Source organism: Pseudophryne corroboree, chromosome 5, assembly GCF_028390025.1.
Source record: "Pseudophryne corroboree isolate aPseCor3 chromosome 5, aPseCor3.hap2, whole genome shotgun sequence".
Taxonomy (NCBI): domain Eukaryota; kingdom Metazoa; phylum Chordata; class Amphibia; order Anura; family Myobatrachidae; genus Pseudophryne; species Pseudophryne corroboree.
The window spans coordinates 171,793,087-171,814,529 of NC_086448.1; positions in this window are offsets into that span (position 1 = coordinate 171,793,087).

Consider the following 21,443-nt stretch of genomic DNA (forward strand, 5'->3'; position numbering starts at 1 on the left):
CTGACAGGGCCGAATCATGGTAGCCCGCAAGCATATTTCTAAGTACTGGCTGCCTAAATACTCCTGACAGGCGGACAGTGATTATAGCTACCTGGTGCCTACTCAGCCTCCATCGCTCGCCTGTTTTGGCATACACTGACTGCGGAGCGGGTGGGATTTGGCATACACTGACTGACTGGGGTGAATTGTTGTTTGAGGAAGGTGGGCCCTCAATCGAGGTCTTGCTTAGAGCCCCATGAGGTCTAAATCTGCTTCTGGCTGGGGGTACTTGAGGACTGGAGTTGTACACCACTGGTTTAGATGGTCAACCTGGCTTCCCATGAAGTGCTAACAACAGGAGGGGGTAGGTACATAGACGACTATGGGCCCCCTCTACCCTGAGAATAATGGCAATGATGCATGTGCTGAAATCACAAAGAGTTTTCTACACATGCACCATATTTCCATCACTACCTTTGAAAACATTATGCTGGTACAATATTGAAGATGGTTTATTCATAAAATATGGAGCAGGAGTGGGTTAGGTTCGGGAGACTTTTAGACAAATAAATAACATCTCATCTGTACATATAGCCATTTAACTTATTTCCTCATCTGTTTTATTAATACTTTTATTTAGTGATGAGCGGGTTCGGATCCTCGGAATCCGACCCGCCCGAACTTCACCTTTTTTTTACACGGGTCCGAGCGACTCGGATCCTCCCGCCTTGCTCGGTTAACCCGAGCGCGCCCGAACGTCATCATCCCGCTGTCGGATTCTCGCGAGACTCGGATTCTATATAAGGAGCCGCGCGTCGCCGCCATTTTCACACGTGCATTGAGATTGATAGGGAGAGGACGTGGCTGGCGTCCTCTCCGAGTCCGTTGTATTATATTAGAACTTAGTTAGTTATAATTGTGGGGAGGATTGGGGACGGGGAGCAGCTGTTAGGGAGTACAGTGCAGGGTTTTGAGTTTAATCCGTTGTTTCTCTGCCTGAAAAAAAACGCTCCACCATATCTGTGCTCACTCAGTGTGCTGCACTGCTGCATGATATATCTGTGCTGAGTGCACTGCTCACACTGCCTAATTGTGGGGACTGGGGAGCAGTTATAGCAGGAGTACAGTGCACAGTTTTGCTGACAGTGACCACCAGTCCAGTATACGTTTGTCTGCCTGAAAAACACTGTGGTGTTTTTTTTTTCTTTCTTCATGCTAGTTTGTTTAGCAGTCTGCTGACACTGCAGTGTCCACCAGGTCCGTTATACAGTATATTATATATATAATTAAGCACTAAGCAGCAGTACGGTAGGCCACGGCTGTACCTACCTCTGTGTCGACTCGTCACTCGTCGTCCATAAGTATAAGTAATACTATCCATCCATCTACATTGTATACCTGTGGTGTTTTTTTTTTTATTTCTTCATACTAGTTTAGCAGTCTGCTGCTGACACTGTCCACCAGGTTCGTTATACAGTAAATTATATTTATATATAAGCACTAAGCAGCAGTACGGTAGGCCACGGCTGTACCTACCTCTGTGTCGTCACTCGTTCATAAGTATAAGTAATACTATACTATCCATCCATCTACATTGTATACCTGTGGTGTTTTTTTTTTCTTTCTTCATACTAGTTTAGCAGTCTGCTGACACTGTCCACCAGGTCCGTTATACACACAGTATATTATATTTATATATAAGCACTAAGCAGCAGTACAGTAGGCCACGGCTGTACCTACCTCTGTGTCGTCAGTGCACTCGTCGTCCATAAGTATAAGTAATACTATACTATCCATCCATCTACATTGTATACCTGTGGTGTTTTTTTTTTCTTTCTTCATACTAGTTTAGCAGTCTGCTGACACTGTCCACCAGGTCCGTTATACAGTATATTATATTTATATATAAGCACTAAGCAGCAGTACGGTAGGCCACGGCTGTACCTACCTCTGTGTCGTCAGTGCACTCGTCGTCCATAAGTATAAGTAATACTATACTATCCATCCATCTACATTGTATACCTGTGGTGGGTTTTTTTTCTTTCTTCATACTAGTTTAGCAGTCTGCTGCTGACACTGTCCACCAGGTCCGTTATACAGTATATTATATTTATATATAAGCACTAAGCAGCAGTACGGTAGGCCACGGCTGTACCTACCTCTGTGTCGTCACTCGTCGTCCATAAGTATAAGTAATACTATACTATCCATCTATCTACATTGTATACCTGTGGTGTTTTTTTTTTCTTTCTTCATACTAGTTTAGCAGTCTGCTGCTGACACTTTCCACCAGGTCCGTTATACAGTATATTATATTTATATATAAGCACTAAGCAGCAGTACGGTAGGCCACGGCTGTACCTACCTCTGTGTCGTCACTCGTCGTCCATAAGTATAAGTAATACTATACTATCCATCCATCTACATTGTATACCTGTGGTGTTTTTTTTTCTTTCTTCATACTAGTTTAGCAGTCTGCTGCTGACACTGTCCACCACGTCTGTTATACAGTATATTATATTTATATATAAGCACTAAGCAGCAGTACGGTAGGCCACGGCTGTACCTACCTCTGTGTCGTCACTCGTCGTCCATAAGTATAAGTAATACTATACTATCCATCCATCTACATTGTATACCTGTGGTGGCTTTTAGTTGTGCGCAAAATATGGAGAACAAAAATGTGGAGGTTAAAAAAATAGGGAAAGATCAAGATCCACTTCCACCTCGTGCTGAAGCTGCTGCCACTAGTCATGGCCGAGACGATGAAATGCCATCAACGTCGTCTGCCAAGGCCGATGCCCAATGTCATAGTACAGAGCATGTAAAATCCAAAACACAAAAGATCAGTAAAAAAATGACCCAAAAATCAAAATTAAAAGCGTCTGAGGAGAAGCGTAAACTTGCCAATATGCCATTTACGACACGGAGTGGCAAGGAACGGCTGAGGCCCTGGTCTATGTTCATGGCTAGTGGTTCAGCTTCACATGAGGATGGAAGCACTCATCCTCTCGCTAGAAAAAAAGAAAAGACTTGCGGCAAAAGCACAGCAAAGAACTGTGCGTTCTTCGAAATCCCAAATCCCAAAGGAGAGTCCAATTGTGTCGGTTGCGATGCCTGACCTTCCCAACACTGGACGGGAAGAGCTTGCGCCTTCCACCATTTGCACGCCCCCTGCAAGTGTTGAAAGGAGCATCCGCAGTCCAGGAATATGGCCATTGACATGCCTGGTGAAAATACCCAAAAAATCAGCTTTTCAGTGTGGAAGTATTTCAACAGAAATGCGGACAACAGGTGTCAAGCCGTGTGTTGCCTTTGTCAAGCTGTAATAAGTAGGGATAAGGATGTTAACCACCTTGGAACATCCTCCCTTATACGTCACCTGCAGCGCATTCATAATAAGTCAGTGACAAGTTCAAAAACTTTGGGCGACAGCGGAAGCAGTCCACTGACCAGTAAATCCCTTCCTCTTGTAACCAAGCTCGCGCAAACCACACCACCAACTCCCTCAGTGTCAATTTCCTCCTTACCCAGGAAAGCCAATAGTCCTGCAGGCCATGTCACTGGCAAGTCTGACGAGTCCTCTCCTGCCTGGGATTCCTCCGATGCATCCTTGAGTGTAACGCCTACTGCTGCTGGCGCTGCTGTTGTTGCTGCTGGGAGTCGATCGTCATCCCAGAGGGGAAGTCGGAAGACCACTTGTACTATTTCCAGTAAGCAATTGACTGTCCAACAGTCCTTTGCGAGGAAGATGAAATATCACAGCAGTCATCCTGTTGCAAAGCGGAGAACTGAGGCCTTGACAACTATGTTGGTGTTAGACGTGCGTCCGGTATCCGCCGTTAGTTCACAGGGAACTAGACAATTTCTTGAGGTAGTGTGCCCCCGTTACCAAATACCATCTAGGTTCCACTTCTCTAGGCAGGCGATACCGAGAATGTACAGGGACGTCAGAAAAAGACTCACCAGTGTCCTAAAAAATGTAGTTGTACCCAATGTCCACTTAACCACGGACATGTGGACAAGTGGAGCAGGGAAGACTCAGGACTACATGACTGTGACAGCCCACTGGGTAGATGTATTGCCTCCCGCTGCAAGAACAGCAGCGGCGGCACCAGTAGCAGCATCTCGCAAACGCCAACTCGTTCCTAGGCAGGCTACGCTTTGTATCACCGTTTTCCAGAATAGGCACACAGCTGAAAACCTCTTACGGCAACTGAGGAAGATCATCGCAGAATGGCTTACCCCAATTGGACTCTCCTGGGGATTTGTGACATCGGACAATGCCAGCAATATTGTGAGTGCATTACATCTGGGCAAATTCCAGCACGTCCCATGTTTTGCACATACCTTGAATTTGGTGGTGCAGAATTATTTAAAAAACGACAGGGGCGTGCTAGAGATGCTGTCGGTGGCCAGAAGAATTGCGGGCCACTTTCAGCGTACAGGCACCGCGTACAGAAGACTGGAGCACCACCAAAAACACCTGAACCTGCCCTGCCATCATCTGAAGCAAGAGGTGGTAACGAGGTGGAATTCAACCCTCTATATGCTTCAGAGGATGGAGGAGCAGCAAAAGGCCATTCAAGCCTATACATCTGGCCATGATATAGGCAAAGGAGGTGGAATGCACCTGTCTCAAGCGCAGTGGAGAATGATTTCAACGTTGTGCAAGGTTCTGCAACCTTTTGAACTTGCCACACGTGAAGTCAGTTCAGACACTGCCAGCCTGAGTCAGGTCATTCCCCTCATCAGGCTTTTGCAGAAGAAGCTGGAGGCATTGAAGGAGGAGCTAAAATAGAGCGATTCCGCTAGGCATGTGGGACTTGTGGATGGAGCCCTTCATTCGCTTAACCAGGATTCACGTGTGGTCAATCTGTTGAAATCAGAGCACTACACTTTGGCCACCGTGCTCGATCCTAGATTTAAAACCTACCTTGGATCTCTCTTTACGGCAGACACAAGTCTGCAGAGGTTCAAAGACCTGCTGGTGACAAAATTGTCAAGTCAAGCGGAACGCGACCCGTCAACATCTCCTCCTTCACATTCTCCCGCAACTGGGGGTGCGAGGAAAAGGCTACGAATTCCGAGCCCACCCGCTGGCGGTGATGCAGGGCAGTCTGGAGCGACTGCTGATGCTGACATCTGGTCCGGACTGAAGGACCTGCCAACGATTACTGACAAGTCGTCTACTGTCACTGCATATGATTCTCTCACCATTGAAAGAATGGTGGAGGATTATATCAGTGACCGCATCCAAGTAGGCACGTCAGACAGTCCGTACGTATATTGGCAGGAAAAAGAGGCAATTTGGAGGCCCTTGCACAAACTGGCTTTATTCTACCTAAGTTGCCCTCCCTCCAGTATTTACTCCGAAATAGTGTTTAGTGCCGCCGCTCACCTTGTCAGCAATCGGCGTACGAGGTTACTTCCAGAAAATGTGGAGAAGATGATGTTCATTAAAATTAATTATAATCAATTCCTCCATGGAGACATTCACCAGCAGCAATTGCCTCCAGAAAGTACACGAGGACCTTTGATGGTGTATTCCAGTGGGGACTAATTAATAATCTGTGAGGAGGGGGATGTACACAGTGAAAGGGGTGATGAATCGGACGATGATGATGAGGTGGACATCTTGCCTCTGTAGAGCCAGTTTGTGCAAGGAGAGATTGATTGCTTCTTTTTTGGTGGGGGCCCAAACCAACCAGTCATTTCAGTCACAGTCGTGTGGCAGACCCTGTCGCTGAAATGATGGGTTCGTTAAAGTGTGCATGTCCTGTTTTTACAACATAAGGGTGGGTGGGAGGGCCCAAGAACAATTCCATCTTGCACCTCTTTTTTCTTTCATTTTTCTTTGCGTCATGTGCTGTTTGTGGAGTATTTTTTTGAAGGGCCATCCTGCGTGACACTGCAGTGCCACTCCTAGATGGGCCAGGTGTTTGTGTCGGCCACAAGGGTCGCTTAGCTTAGTCACACAGCTACCTCATTGCGCCTCTTTTTTTCTTTGCGTCATGTGCTGTTTGGGGAGTATTTTTTTGAAGGGCCATCCTGCGTGACACTGCAGTGCCACTCCTAGATGGGCCAGGTGTTTGTGTCGGCCACTAGGGTCGCTTAGCTTAGCCATCCAGCGACCTCTGTGCAAATTTTAGGACTAAAAATAATATTGTGAGGTGTGAGGTGTTCAGAATAGACTGAAAATTAGTGGAAATTATGGTTATTGAGGTTAATAATACTATGGGATCAAAATGACCCCCAAATTCTATGATTTAAGCTGTTTTTTAGGGTCTTTTGAAAAAAACACCCGAATCCAAAACACACCCGAATCCGACAAAAAAAATTCGGTGAGGTTTTGCCAAAACGCGTCCGAACCCAAAACACGGCCACGGAACCGAACCCAAAACCAAAACACAAAACCCGAAAAATTTCAGGTGCACATCACTACTTTTATTATTACATCTGTATATTACTGATTTTACTAATAACCATATTGTTTTATTGTTAAAGAGAGAAAACATGCACAACTAAAAACAACTTCACTGTGAGATTTTAAATGGTCCAGGAAATATTTCTGCAGAAAGACACTTGTACCTTTCCCATCCCCCTTATTTCCTATAGACCAGCCACAGCACTGGAGGAAGATAACAGGTGGCATTGGCGGATGGCATTAGCTGTGGAACAAGCTGTGCACAGTCAATTACCACTACCAGTAACTATATGTTTTATGTCCCTCGCATCAGCCATGGAATTACCTTTTAAAACGTTTCTCAGCTCCCCACTGTGCAGAAGTTTAAAAGGAATCCCTGGCTGGCAAATGGTATGAGGTTTATTTATTTGATATAGTTTCCTCCATTCTGTTTTCCATTTTAATTGAGGTGCTGGTTAAATATCTATTTTTTAAATGTTTAAAATTTGGATTACCAGAGGGAGACCAGGGTAGAATACATCCCACTAAATCTTTATTTGTTTTCTATTACATTTATTTTATGGGATCCAGCCAGGATGGCGGTGCTCGGGATGCCGGCAGTTGAAATACTGACGCCGGAATCCTGACACTGATGACTATCGCTGCGATGGGATCTGACTGCTGGGATCCTGAACAGGGATATGTCAGGCTGGCGGAGAGGCAAGCCACACAGGGGGGTTGGGTTAGGTTTAGGATGGAGAGGGAGTGTTAGGCTGCAGGCAGAGCCGGATTAAGGGGGGGCGGGGTTCTGGGGATAAGTACCCCTGGGCCCCACGCTGTGAGAGGGCCCCCCGCCGCCGCCGAACACCGCAGATCGGATCTCTATCATTGATCCGATCTGCGCTCCCTGCTCATCCCAGCCCACTGACAGCCGTCAAGCAGCCGACCCCAGCGCTGCAGACTTTTACTGGGCAGCTGAGCCGAACGACGGCTCCGCTGTCCAATGATGAGGTAATCTGCAGCATGCGGCTCCGTGACTGGCTGGAGCGCAGGCTGCAGGGGAAGAAGGAGGCGGGATCCCGTCCATGCACAGCCTCGGCAGAGGTGGAGGATGTTGTACCCAACGGAGGAGAGTGGAACAAGCTCTCCTCCTGTTCAGTGTGTGTTCAGTGCAAAAGTAAGATAGCCTGCATTAACTCTTTTTCATGTCAGAAAAATGTGAAGTCAATGTTCTTATATGTGTATATGTATATATGTATGTATATATATATATATATATATATTAGTGATGAGCGGGTTCGGATCCTCGGGATCCGAACCCCCCCGAACTTCACCCATTTTACACGGGTCCGAGGCAGACTCGGATCCTCCCGCCTTGCTCGGTTAACCCGAGCGCGCCTGAACGTCATCATCCCGCGGTCGGATTCTCGCGAGATTCGGATTCTATATAAGGAGCAGCGCATCGCCGCCATTTTTCACTCGTGCATTGTAGATGATCGTGAGAGGACGTGGCTGGCGTCCTCTCAGTTTCTATGTTCAGTGGGCTGCAAATTGTGCTGCAAATATCTGTGCTCAGTGTGCTGCAAATATCTGTGCTCAGTGTGCTAATTGCTTTATTGTGGGGACTGGGGACCAGCAGTATTATATAGTAGGAGGACAGTGCAGAGTTTTGCTGACCAGTGACCACCAGTATTATACGTTCTCTGCCTGAAAAACGCTCCATATCTGTGCTGCATTGTAGTATATAGTAGGAGGACAGTGCAGAATTTTGCTGACCACCAGTATAACTATATATATAGCAGTACGGTACAGTAGTCCACTGCTCTACCTACCTCTGTGTCGTCAAGTATACTATCCATCCATACCTGTGGTGCATTTCAGTTTTGCACAGTTTGCTGACCACCTGTATATACTATATAGCAGTACGGTACAGTAGGCCACTGCTCTACCTACCTCTGTGTCGTCAAGTATACTATCCATCCATACCTGTGGTGCATTTCAGTTGTGCGCAGTATATATAGTAGTAGGCCATTGCTATTGATATATTACTGGCATATAATTCCACACATTAAAAAATGGAGAACAAAAACGTGGAGGGTAAAATAGGGAAAGATCAAGATCCACTTCCACCTCGTGCTGAAGCTGCTGCCACTAGTCATGGCCGAGACGATGAAATGCCATCAACGTTGTCTGCCAAGGCCGATGCCCAATGTCATAGTAGAGAGCATGTAAAATCCAAAAAAATAAAGCTCAGTAAAATGACCCAAAAATCTAAATCAAAATCATCTGAGGAGAAACGTAAACTTGCCAATGTGCCATTTGCGACACGGAGTGGCAAGGAACGGCTGAGGACCTGGCCTATGTTCAAGGCTAGTGGTTCAGCTTCACATGAGGATGGAAGCACTCATCCTCCTGCTAGAAAACTTAAAAGAGTTAAGATGGCAAAAGCACAGCAAAGAACTGTGCGTTCTTCTAAATCACAAATCCCCAAGGAGAGTCCAATTGTGTCGGTTGCGATGCCTGCACCTCTTTTTTCTTTCATTTTTCTTTGCATCATGTGCTGTTTGGGGACTATTTTTGGATGTGCCATCCTGTCTGACACTGCAGTGCCACTCCTAGATGGGCCAGGTGTTTGTGTCGGCCACTTGGGTCGCTTAGCTTAGTCACACAGCTACCTCATTGCACCTCTTTTTTTCTTTGCATCATGTGCTGTTTGGGGACTATTTTTTTGAAGTGCCATCCTGTCTGACACTGCAGTGCCACTCCTAGATGGGCCAGGTGTTTGTGTCGGCCACTTGGGTTGCTTAGCTTAGTCACACAGCTACCTCATTGCGCCTCTTTTTTTCTTTGCATCATGTGCTGTTTGGGGACTATTTTTTGGAAGTGCCATCCTGTCTGACACTGCAGTGCCACTCCTAGATGGGCCAGGTGTTTGTGTCGGCCACTCGTGTCGCTTAGCTTAGTCACACAGCTTCAATCTTGCACCTCTTTTTTTCTTTGCATCATGTGCTGCTTGGGGACTATTTTTTTAATCTGCCATCCTGTCTGACACTGCAGTGTCACTCCTAGATGGGCCAGGTGTTTGTGTCGGCCACTTGGGTCGCTTAGCTTAGCCATCCAGCGACCTTGGTGCACCTCTTTTTTTCTTTGCATCGTGTGCTGTTTGGGGGCTATTTTTTAAATCTGCCATCCTGTCTGACACTGTAGTGCCACTCCTAGATGGGCCAGGTGTTTGTGTCGGCCAGTTGGGTCGCTTATCTTAGCCATCCAGCGACCTTGGTGCACCTCTTTTTTTCTTTGCATCATGTGCTGTTTGGGGACTATTTTTTAAATCTGCCATCCTGTCTGACACTGCAGTACCACTCCTAGATGGGTCAGGTCTTTGTGTCGGCCACTTGGGTCGCTTAACTTAGTTACACAGCTACCTCATTGCGCCTCTTTTTTTCTTTGCATCATGTGCTGTTTGGGGACTATTTTTTTGAAGTGCCATCCTGTCTGACACTGCAGTGCCACTCCTAGATGGGCCAGGTGTTTGTGTCAGCCACTTGGGTTGCTTAGCTTAGTCACACAGCTACCTCATTGCGCCTCTTTTTTTCTTTGCATCGTGTGCTGTTTGGGGACTATTTTTTGGAAGTGCCATCCTGTCTGACACTGCAGTGCCACTCCTAGATGGGCCAGGTGTTTGTGTCGGCCACTTGGTTCGCTTAGCTTAGTCACACAGCTTCAATCTTGCACCTCTTTTTTTCTTTGCATCATGTGCTGTTTGGGGACTATTTTTTTAATCTGCCATCCTGTCTGACACTGCAGTGTCACTCCTAGATGGGCCAGGTGTTTGTGTCGGCCACTTGGGTCGCTTAGCTTAGCCATCCAGCGACCTTGGTGCACCTCTTTTTTTCTTTGCATCGTGTACTGTTTGGGGGCTATTTTTTAAATCTGCCATCCTGTCTGACACTGCAGTGCCACTCCTAGATGGGCCAGGTGTTTGTGTCGGCCACTTGGGTCGCTTAACTTAGTCACACAGCTACCTCATTGCGCCTCTTTTTTTCTTTACATCATGTGCTGTTTGGGGACTATTTTTTTAATCTGCCATCCTGTCTGACACTGCAGTGCCACTCCTAGATGGGCCAGGTGTTTGTGTCGGCCACTTGGGTCGCTTAGCTTAGCCATCCAGTGACCTTGGTGCACCTCTTTTTTTCTTTGCATCATGTGCTGTTTTGGGGACTATTTTTTAAATCTGCCATCCTGTCTGACACTGCAGTGCCACTCCTAGATGGGCCAGGTGTTTGTGTCGGCCACTTGGGTTGCTTAGCTTAGTCACACAGCTACCTCATTGCGCCTCTTTTTTTGTTTGCATCATGTGCTGTTTGGGGACTATTTTTTTGAAGTGCCATCTTGTCTGACACTGCAGTGCCACTCCTAGATGGGCCAGGTGTTTGTGTCGGCCACTTGGGTCGCTTAGCTTAGTCATCCAGCGACCTCGGTGCAAATTTTAGGACAAAAAAATAATATTGTGTGGTGTGAGGTGTTCAGAATAGACTGAAAATGAGTGGAAATTATGGTTATTGAGGTTAAAAACTGACCCCCAAATTCTATGATTTAAGCTGTTTTTGAGGGTTTTTTGTAAAAAAACACCTGAATCCAAAACACACCCGAATCCAACAAAAAAATTTCAGGGAGGTTTTGCCAAAACGCGTCCGAATCCAAAACACGGCAGCGGAACCGAATCCAAAACCAAAACACAAAACCCGAAAAATTTCCGGTGCACATCACTAATATATATGCATTTGTTTGTTAATATACAGTATGTATATATGTATGTTCATATATCTGTTTAATTCATCCTACAGCGTTTAATTAATTGCTGCTTGTAAAACGCTTTGTCCCTGATGATGGGGTGTTACCCCAAAACGCCGTAGGATGAATTAAACAGATACCTTTTGCATCACTGGTTGTAATAGTCTGCTTGAGTGCCGCCGGATTTGTGTTCTATAAAGGATAGGGCCGTCTACCCACGGAGGGCACAGCAGCAAGAAAATACCTGTATACAGTATTGAGTGCCGGGTGAACAGTTTGTATATATATATATATATATATTATATATATATTACGCAGAATATAATATATCCAAGCTACCCGATCCTCGCCTAGTTCAAATTTTACAGTGTGTGTCATTTACATATATATATATATATATATATATATTCTGATTTTAATTTTAGACCTTAGGGCCCCCTTGTTTTAAGTACCCCGGGCCCCCCGAAGCCTTAATCCGGCTCTGGCTGCAGGGTGGGACGGTTAGGATTAGGTTGCGGGGAGGGAGGGTTAGGCAGCCCTGGGGAGGGTACAGTTAGGCTGCGGGGGGAGGTAGGGAGGGTTAGGTTTAGGCTGCAGGAATGGAGGGTTAGGGCTCCAGGCAGAGCCGGCCCTAGCCAATTTGATGCCCTAGGCAAAATTTTGTCTGGTGCCCCCTAGCTCCGCCGCTAGTTCTGCATCTGTACCTGCAACGCTCAGGTAGTGGGGCCCACCGGGGGGTTACCCTGTGGGCCAGTTCAACTCTGCACAATGCCACACAGTAATGACCATAATACATATAATTCCACACAGTAAAGGAACCTTACACATATGCCCCACATTAGTAATGCCCATAATACACATAATGCTACACAGTAATGCACCTTACACATATGCCCCACATTAGTAATGCCCATAATACACATATACTGCCACAGATACTGCCACACTTGCTGGTTATACAAAAAGATCAGTATCAAACATGTAGAAACTGTCCATTCTCTTCACTATTCAGTGTGTTTGCTGGTGTCTGTTACTCCCGTTAACTGCATGCACTTTACTTTATACTGTGGGAGCTAAATGCTCTGCCCTCCAGTCTGATGTGTCCAAAAGTCATGCTGCACTGATGTTTCATATAGAAATAGCACAACGCAACTTACTGACCACATTACAGTGCTAGATGGCAGGGGAATTTTACGGTATGGACTGACTAGGAAATAAAGTGTGGGGAGAACACTGCCCATGTTATGTCCCTGCAGACACCTGGGGTTTGCACAGGGATAAGGGACACACACAGGATGGCAGGGTCCCCCTCCCCCATGTGCACAAGCAGTATAGGTGATGTCAGGTTTCTGTGAAGCAGTCTTCCAAAATACACGTGTTATCATAAGAAGCCATCCAGTAATAACCTTATATAGTCAGTAAAAATGTCACAGGTCCAGGAATTGCATTTACTGGGCTTCTGCTGTCTGTCTGAGGTCTCACAAGTCAGGGGCATTCAAGCATGTCGGAGGAAGTTTAAGGCACAGTGTGCATTTTTTTTGACAAATGTAAACAGCAGTGTATACAAGTACTGATTGAATACATTTGAAAGTAACAGTTAGTTTGCGGACTGTCCCTCTCAGCATGAGATGCTGCAGGGACATGCTTGGATGCCCCTAGACATGCTTGAATGCCCTAGGCAAATGCCTAGCCTGCCTATAGCTAAGGCCGGCTCTGGCTCCGGGGCGGGTTAGGTTTTGGCTGCGGGAATGGAGGGTTAGGGCTCTAGGGAGGGTTAGGTTTTAGCTGCGGGAATGGAGGGTTAGGCACCTCCGGGGAGTGTTAGAGTTAGGCTAAGGGGGGGATGGGGGGGAGGGGGAATTAGGGTCATACTGCAGATTGAGAGGGTGAGGGGATTGGATATAGTATGCTCATCTACTAGCTGAGGGATCCTGAGCGTCGGGATGCTGCTGTTGGTATTATGACTGCCAGCATCCCAAGCACCAGGATCCCAATACCATTGTTTATTTTATGTTCGGGAAAAGAAGACTGCACTCGCTCCTAAAGCTCACTGGTCCTATAATATCTAGACAAGCAGGTGAATGAAGTGATGTACAGTATGTAGGAAAGTAGCTGGTATGTGGATTGTACTGCGTAATGTAGGACAGTATTGGTCAGATCTACATCCAGGTTCAAATGTGTCAATGGCTTTCCATTACTGACAAAGAGCCTGATTCATAGGTGGTCGCAGTGGTAATGTCGGACAAAACCATGTTTTCAGTCTCTGCATGAGTCTGAATCGCATTCCCCATATATCCTGATGGTTTTTGCTCAAAGACACAAATAGAAATTGCATGCAGAGACTTGTCATTTTGGCGCCTGTTTCTGAGTGGTTATAGAGGGGTGACTAGACAGGCACGAGTATATTTCAATATTTGTGTTCCAATGTCTAAATAGACAGTGTGTAGATGGACAGTCAATAGGTCGACACCATATGGTCAACATACATTTGGTCGACAGGGTCAAAAAGTCGACAGGTAAAGGTAGACAGTGCTTGAGATCGACTGGTATAAGGCTAACAGGTTCAAATAGGCGACTTGACAATGGTCAACACACACATGGTCGACAAAAGTTTTTTGGGGTTTTCGCAAGTTTTTCAACTTTTGCTTGATTTACCATCCATGTGGACTACAATTGGGAATAGTAATCTGTGGCAGATTGGGAATAGTAATCTGTGGCAGATTGGGAATAGTAATCTGTGGCGAAGCGAGCCTTCAAGGTTATATATTTGCAATACTTGTGGCCACATATGATGGAACATAGAAAATTACACCCAGTGTTTTTTTTTTAAAAAGGTGTGTCAACCTTTTTGTGTCGACCATTTCCATATTGAAATTGTAACCCTGGCTACCTCTTGTACCTGTTAATATTTTCTACTGTCTACCTTTTCCATGTCGACCTTTTGACCCTTTAACTAATGCATTTCGACCATATGGGGTTGACCTAATGACTGTCTATCTAATTACTGTAGATCTTCTATACCACACCCTTAATATTTATCTACTTTTTAGATTCAAAACTGCTAAGATGCTTCTTTTCACTTGAGAGTAGACAGTTACCCTCGTTGAGGGCCTGATTCTGTGTCTGCAGGCAATGCATATGTTTATGTACAGTAGCTGTCTGATGCATCTAAAGGGCCATACACACTGGTCGATATATCGGCCGTTCTCTTGAATGGCCGATATATTGCGGGACCGTCGGCCAGTGTGTACAGCCGATACATCTGTGAACTCCGTCATTCACAGACTTATCGCGTCGGCCGTGCAGCACAGCCGACGGACAATATATCTACCGATACATTGGTGCGTCGCTGTGTGTGTACGGCGGTCGGCCGACCGCCCTTACACATGCTGCGGCGGCCGGCGGTGATTGACAGCTGAACTGGGCAGGCGTGTGTACACTCCCGCCAAGTTCATGACGTCAGTCCCCGACGGATCGGGCAGTGTGTATGCTCAACATACTGCCCGATCCGTCCATAGATATATCTGCAGATCAATTGATCTGCAGCTATTAGTGTGTACCCACCTTAAGTCACACTGGGCATACATTCTGATTCTCACTGCGCAGAGATGCAGAGTGTATTGGCTCAGGGAGTGCAGATTTTAGTGGGAGTTATTGGGCGTGGCTCAGATGCAAAGTCGCTCACACTGGAATCCATGCTCAGATGGAGAAACTGCACCTGCCATAGGACTGGTCTTATTTAAGCTGGGTACACACTGGCAGATATATCTGCAGTCCAATCGATCTGCAGATATATCTGCAGATGGTGGTTGTTCATACACACAGAAAGATGCACCAATATATCTTAAAGATATATCTGCTGTTCAATCTATCTGCAGCTATATATGCAGATGGGGGAATTGTTCATACACACTGAAAGATGCACCAATATATCTGCAGATATATTGGTCATCTGCTGTATTGCACAGCAGATGCAATATATCTGTGAAAGACGTCTTTCACAGACATATTGCTTGTACACACCTGCAGATCAGCAAAAGATATATTGGACAACCAACTGATTGGCCAATATATCTGCCAGTGTGTACCCAGCATAAGTTTCCATGGTATTGGGTGAGGACTAGTGACAGGACTAGCTACTTTAATCCTCAGGGAGAAGGGAAATGTGATGAAGGAGATAGCAGAACATGGTGTAGCGTGGTGCGGGGCAGTCGACGGGTACCGATATCTGTAGTGAGAGGCAGAGGTAGCTGTGCTCTCACAGAGAATAGGATCAGTAAATGGGGGAGTAGAGTAGACAGGAAACCATAATAGGAAACTAGTGATGTGCACCGGACATTTTTCGGGTTTTGTGTTTTGGTTTTGGATTCGGTTCCGCGGCCGTGTTTTGGATTCGGACGCGTTTTGGCAAAACCTCACCGAAATTTTTTTGTCGGATTCGGGTGTGTTTTGGATTCGGGTGTTTTTTTCAAAAACCCCTAAAAAACAGCTTAAATCATAGAATTTGGGGGTCATTTTGATCCCATAGTATTATTAACCTCAATTACCATAATTTCCACTCATTTCCAATCTATTCTGAACACCTCACACCTCACAATATTATTTTTAGTCCTACAATTTGCACCAAGGTCGCTGAATGACTAAGCTAAGCGACCCAAGTGGCCGACACAAACACCTGGCCCATCTAGGAGTGGCACTGCAGTGTCAGGCAGGATGGCACTTCCAAAAAATTGTCCCCAAACAGCACATGATGCAAAGAAAAAAGAGGCGCACCAAGGTGGCTGTGTGACTAAGCTAAGCGACACAAGTGGCCGACACAAACACCTGGCCCATCTAGGAGTGGTACTGCAGTGTCAATCAAGACAGGATGGCACTTCCAAAAAATTGTCCCCAAACAGCACATGATGCAAAGAAAAATGAAATAAAAAAGAGGTGCAAGATGGAATTGTCCTTGGGCCCTCCCACCCACCCTTATGTTGTATAAACAGGGCATGCACACTTTAACGAACCCATCATTTCAGCGACAGGGTCTGCCACACGACTATGTACTTTCTGGAGGCAATTGCTGCTGGTGAATGTCTCCACGGAGGAATTGATTATAATTCATTTTGATGAACATCATCTTCTCCACATTTTCTGGAAGTAACCTCGTACGCCGATTGCTGACAAGGTGAGCGGCTGCACTAAAGACTCTATCGGAGTACACACTGGAGGGAGGGCAACTTAGGTAGAATAAAGCCAGTTTGTGCAAGGGCCTCCAAATTGCCTCTTTTTCCTGCAAGTATACGTACGGACTGTCTGACGTGCCTACTTGGATGCGGTCACTCATATAATCCTCCACCATTCTTTCCATGGTGAGAGAATCATATGCAGTGACAGTAGACGACATGTCAGTAATCATTGGCAGGTCCTTCAGTCCGGACCAGATGTCAGCACTCGCTCCAGACTGCCCTGCATCACCGCCAGCGGGTGGGCTAGGAATTCTTAGCCTTTTCCTCGCACCCCCAGCTGCGGGAGAATGTGAAGGAGGAGATGTTGACGGGTCACGTTCCGCTTGACTTGACAATTTTCTCACCAGCAGGTCTTTGAACCTCTGCAGACTTGTGTCTGCCGGAAAGAGAGATACAACGTAGGTTTTAAATCTAGGATCGAGCACGGTGGCCAAAATGTAGTGCTCTGATTTCAACAGATTGAACACCCGTGAATCCTGGTTAAGCGAATTAAGGGCTCCATCCACAAGTCCCACATGCCTAGCGGAATCGCTCTGTTTTAGCTCCTCCTTCAATGTCTCCAGCTTCTTCTGCAAAAGCCTGATGAGGGGAATGACCTGACTCAGGCTGGCAGTGTCTGAACTGACTTCACGTGTGGCAAGTTCAAAGGGTTGCAGAACCTTGCACAACGTTGAAATCATTCTCCACTGCGCTTGAGTCAGGTGCATTCCCCCTCCTTTGCCTATATCGTGGGCAGATGTATAGGCTTGAATGGCCTTTTGCTGCTCCTCCATCCTCTGAAGCATATAGAGGGTTGAATTCCACCTCGTTACCACCTCTTGCTTCAGATGATGGCAGGGCAGGTTCAGGAATTTTTGGTGGTGCTCCAGTCTTCTGTAAGTGGTGCCTGAATGCCGAAAGTGGCCCGCAATTCTTCGGGCCACCGACAGCATCTCTTGCACGCCCCTGTCGTTTTTTAAATAATTCTGCACCACCAAATTCAATGTATGTGCAAAACATGGGATGTGCTGGAATTTGCCCAGATGTAATGCACGCACAATATTGCTGGCGTTGTCCGATGTCACAAATCCCCAGGAGAGTCCAATTGGGGTAAGCCATTCTGCGATGATCTTCCTCAGTTGCCGTAAGAGGTTGTCAGCTGTGTGCCTATTCTGGAAAGCGGTGATACAAAGCGTAGCCTGCCTAGGAACGAGTTGGCGTTTGCGAGATGCTGCTACTGGTGCCGCCGCTGCTGTTCTTGCTGCGGGAGGCAATGCATCTACCCAGTGGGCTGTCACAGTCATATAGTCCTGAGTCTGCCCTGCTCCACTTGTCCACATGTCCGTGGTTAAGTGGACATTGGGTACAACTGCATTTTTTAGGACACTGGTGAGTCTTTTTCTGAGGTCTGTGTACATTTTTGGTATCGCCTGCCTAGAGAAATGGAACCTAGATGGTATTTGGTACCGGGAACACAGTACCTCAATCAAGTCTATAGTTGGCTCTGAATTAACGATGGATACCGGAACCACGTTACTCACCACCCAGGCTGCCAAGGCCTGAGTTATCTGCTTTGCAGCAGGATGACTGCTGTGATATTTCATCTTCCTCGCAAAGGACTGTTGGACAGTCAATTGCTTACTGGAAGTAGTACAAGTGGTCTTCCGACTTCCCCTCTTGGATGACGATCGACTCAAAGCAGCAACAACAGCAGCAGCGCCAGCAGCAGTAGGCGTTACACTCAAGGATGCATCGGAGGAATCCCAGGCAGGAGAGGACTCGTCAGACTTGACAGTGACATGGCCTGCAGGACTATTGGCTTTCCTGGGTAAGGAGGAAATTGACACTGAGGGAGTTGGTGGTGTGGTTTGCAGGAGCTTGGTTACAAGAGGAAGGTATTTAGTGGTCAGTGGACTGCTTCCGCTGTCACCCAAAGGTTTTGAACTTGTCACTGACTTATGATGAATGCGCTGCAGGTGACGTATAAGGGAGGATGTTCCGAGGTGGTTAACGTCCTTACCCCTACTTATTACAGCTTGACAAAGGCAACACACTGCTTGACACCTGTTGTCCGCATTTGTGTTGAAATAATTCCACACCGAAGAGCTGATTTTTTTTGTATTTTGACCAGGCATGTCAATGGCCATATTCCTCCCACAGACAACAGGTGTCTCCCCGGGTGCCTGACTTAAACAAACCACCTCACCATCAGAATACTCCTTGTCAATTTCCTCCCCAGCGCCAGCAACTCCCATATCCTCATCCTGGTGTACTTCAACAGTGACATCGTCAATTTGACTATCAGGAACTGGACTGCGGGTGCTCCTTCCAGCACTTGCAGGGGGAGTGCAAATGGTGGAAGGCGCAAGCTCTTCCCGTCCAGTGTTGGGAAGGTCAGGCATCGCAACCGACACAATTGGACTCTCCTTGGGGATTTGTGATTTAGAAGAATGCACAGTTCTTTGCTGTGCTTTTGCCAGCTCACATCTTTTCTTTTTTCTAGCGAGAGGATGAGTGCTTCCATCCTCATGTGAAGCTGAACCACTAGCCATGAACATTGGCCAGGGCCTCAGCCGTTCCTTGCCACTCCGTGTCGTAAATGGCATATTGGCAAGTTTACGCTTCTCCTTAGACGCTTTTAATTTTGATTTTTTTGGTCATTTTACTGAACTTTTGTGTTTTGGATTTTACATGCTCTCTACTATGACATTGGCATCGGCCTTGGCAGACGACGTTGATGGCATTTCATCGTCTCGGCCATGACTAGTGGCAGCAGCATCAGCATGAGGTGGTAGTGGATCTTGATCTTTCCCTATTTTAACCTCCACATTTTTGTTCTCCATTTTTTAATGTGTGGAATTATATGCCAGTATCAATAGCAATGGCCTACTACTATATTTACTGCGCACAACTGAAATTCACCACAGGTATAGAATGTAGATGGATAGTATACTTAATGGATGACGACACAGAGGTAGGTACAGCAGTGGCCTACCGTACTGCTATATATAGTATACTGGTGGACACTGTCAGCAAACTGCAAAACTAAAATGCACCACAGGTATAGAATGTAGATGGATAGTATACTTAATGGATGACGACACAGAGGTAGGTACAGCAGTGGCCTACCGTACTGCTATATATAGTATACTGGTGGACACTGTGTCAGCAAACTGCAAAACTAAAATGCACCACAGGTATAGAATGTAGATGGATAGTATACTTAATGGATGACGACACAGAGGTAGGTACAGCAGTGGCCTACCGTACTGCTATATATAGTATACTGGTGGACACTGTCAGCAAACTGCAAAACTAAAATGCACCACAGGTATAGAATGTAGATGGATAGTATACTTCATGGATGACGACACAGAGGTAGGTACAGCAGTGGCCTACCGTACTGCTATATATAGTATACTGGTGGACACTGTGTCAGCAAACTGCAAAACTAAAATGCACCACAGGTATAGAATGTAGATGGATAGTATACTTAATGGATGACGACACAGAGGTAGGTACAGCAGTGGCCTACCGTACTGCTATATATAGTATACTGGTGGACACTGTGTCAGCAAACTGCAAAACTAAAATGCACCACAGGTATAGAATGTAGTGATGTGCACCGGAAATTTTTCGGGTTTTGTGTTTTGGTTTTGGGTTCGGTTCCGCGGCCGTGTTTTGGTTTCGGACGCGTTTTGGCAAAACCTCACCGGAAATTTTTTGTTGGATTCGGGTGTGTTTTGGATTCGGGTGTTTTTTTCAAAAAACACTAAAAAACAGCTTAAATCATAGAATTTGGGGGTCATTTTGATCCCATAGTATTATTAACCTCAATAACCATAATTTCCACTCATTTTCAGTCTATTCTGAACACCTGACACCTCACAATATTATTTTTAGTCCTAAAATTTGCACCGAGGTCGCTGGATGGCTAAGCTAAGCGACACAAGTGGCCGACACAAACACCTGGCCCATCTAGGAGTGGCACTGCAGTGTCAGGCAGGATGGCACTTGAAAAAAATAGTCCCCAAACAGCACATGATGCAAAGAAAAAAAGAGGCGCAATGAGGTAGCTGTGTGACTAAGCTAAGCGACCCTAGTGGCCGACACAAACACCTGGCCCATCTAGGAGTGGCACTGCAGTGTCAGACAGGATGGCACTTGAAAAAAATAGTCCCCAAACAGCACATGATGCAAAGAAAAAAAGAGGCGCAATGAGGTAGCTGTGTGACTAAGCTAAGCGACCCTAGTGGCCGACACAAACACCTGGCCCATCTAGAAGTGGCACTGCAGTGTCAGGCAGGATGGCACTTGAAAAAAATAGTCCCCAAACAGCACATGATGCAAAGAAAAAAAGAGGCGCAATGAGGTAGCTGTGTGACTAAGCTAAGCGACCCTAGTAGCCGACACAAACACCTGGCCCATCTAGGAGTGGCACTGCAGTGTCAGACAGGATGGCACTTGAAAAAAATAGTCCCCAAACAGCACATGATGCAAAGAAAAAAAGAGGCGCAATGAGGTAGCTGTGTGACTAAGCTAAGCGACCCAAGTGGCCGACACAAACACCTGGCCCATCTAGGAGTGGCACTGCTGTGTCAGACAGGATGGCACTTGAAAAAAATACTCCCCAAACAGCACATGATGCAAAGAAAAATGAAAGAAAAAAGAGGTGCAAGATGGAATTGTCCTTGGGCCCTCCCACCCACCCTTATGTTGTATAAACAGGACATGCACACTTTAACGAACCCATCATTTCAGCGACAGGGTCTGCCACATGACTGTGACTGAAATGACTGGTTGGTTTGGGCCCCCACCAAAAAAGAAGCAATCAATCTCTCCTTGCACAAACTGGCTCTACAGAGGCAAGATGTCCACCTCATCATCATCGTCCGATTCATCACCCCTTTCACTGTGTACATCCCCCTCCTCACAGATTATTAATTCATCCCCACTGGAATCCACCATCTCAGGTCCCCGTGTACTTTCTGGAGGCAATTGCTGCTGGTGAATGTCTCCACGGAGGAATTGATTATAATTCATTTTAATGAACA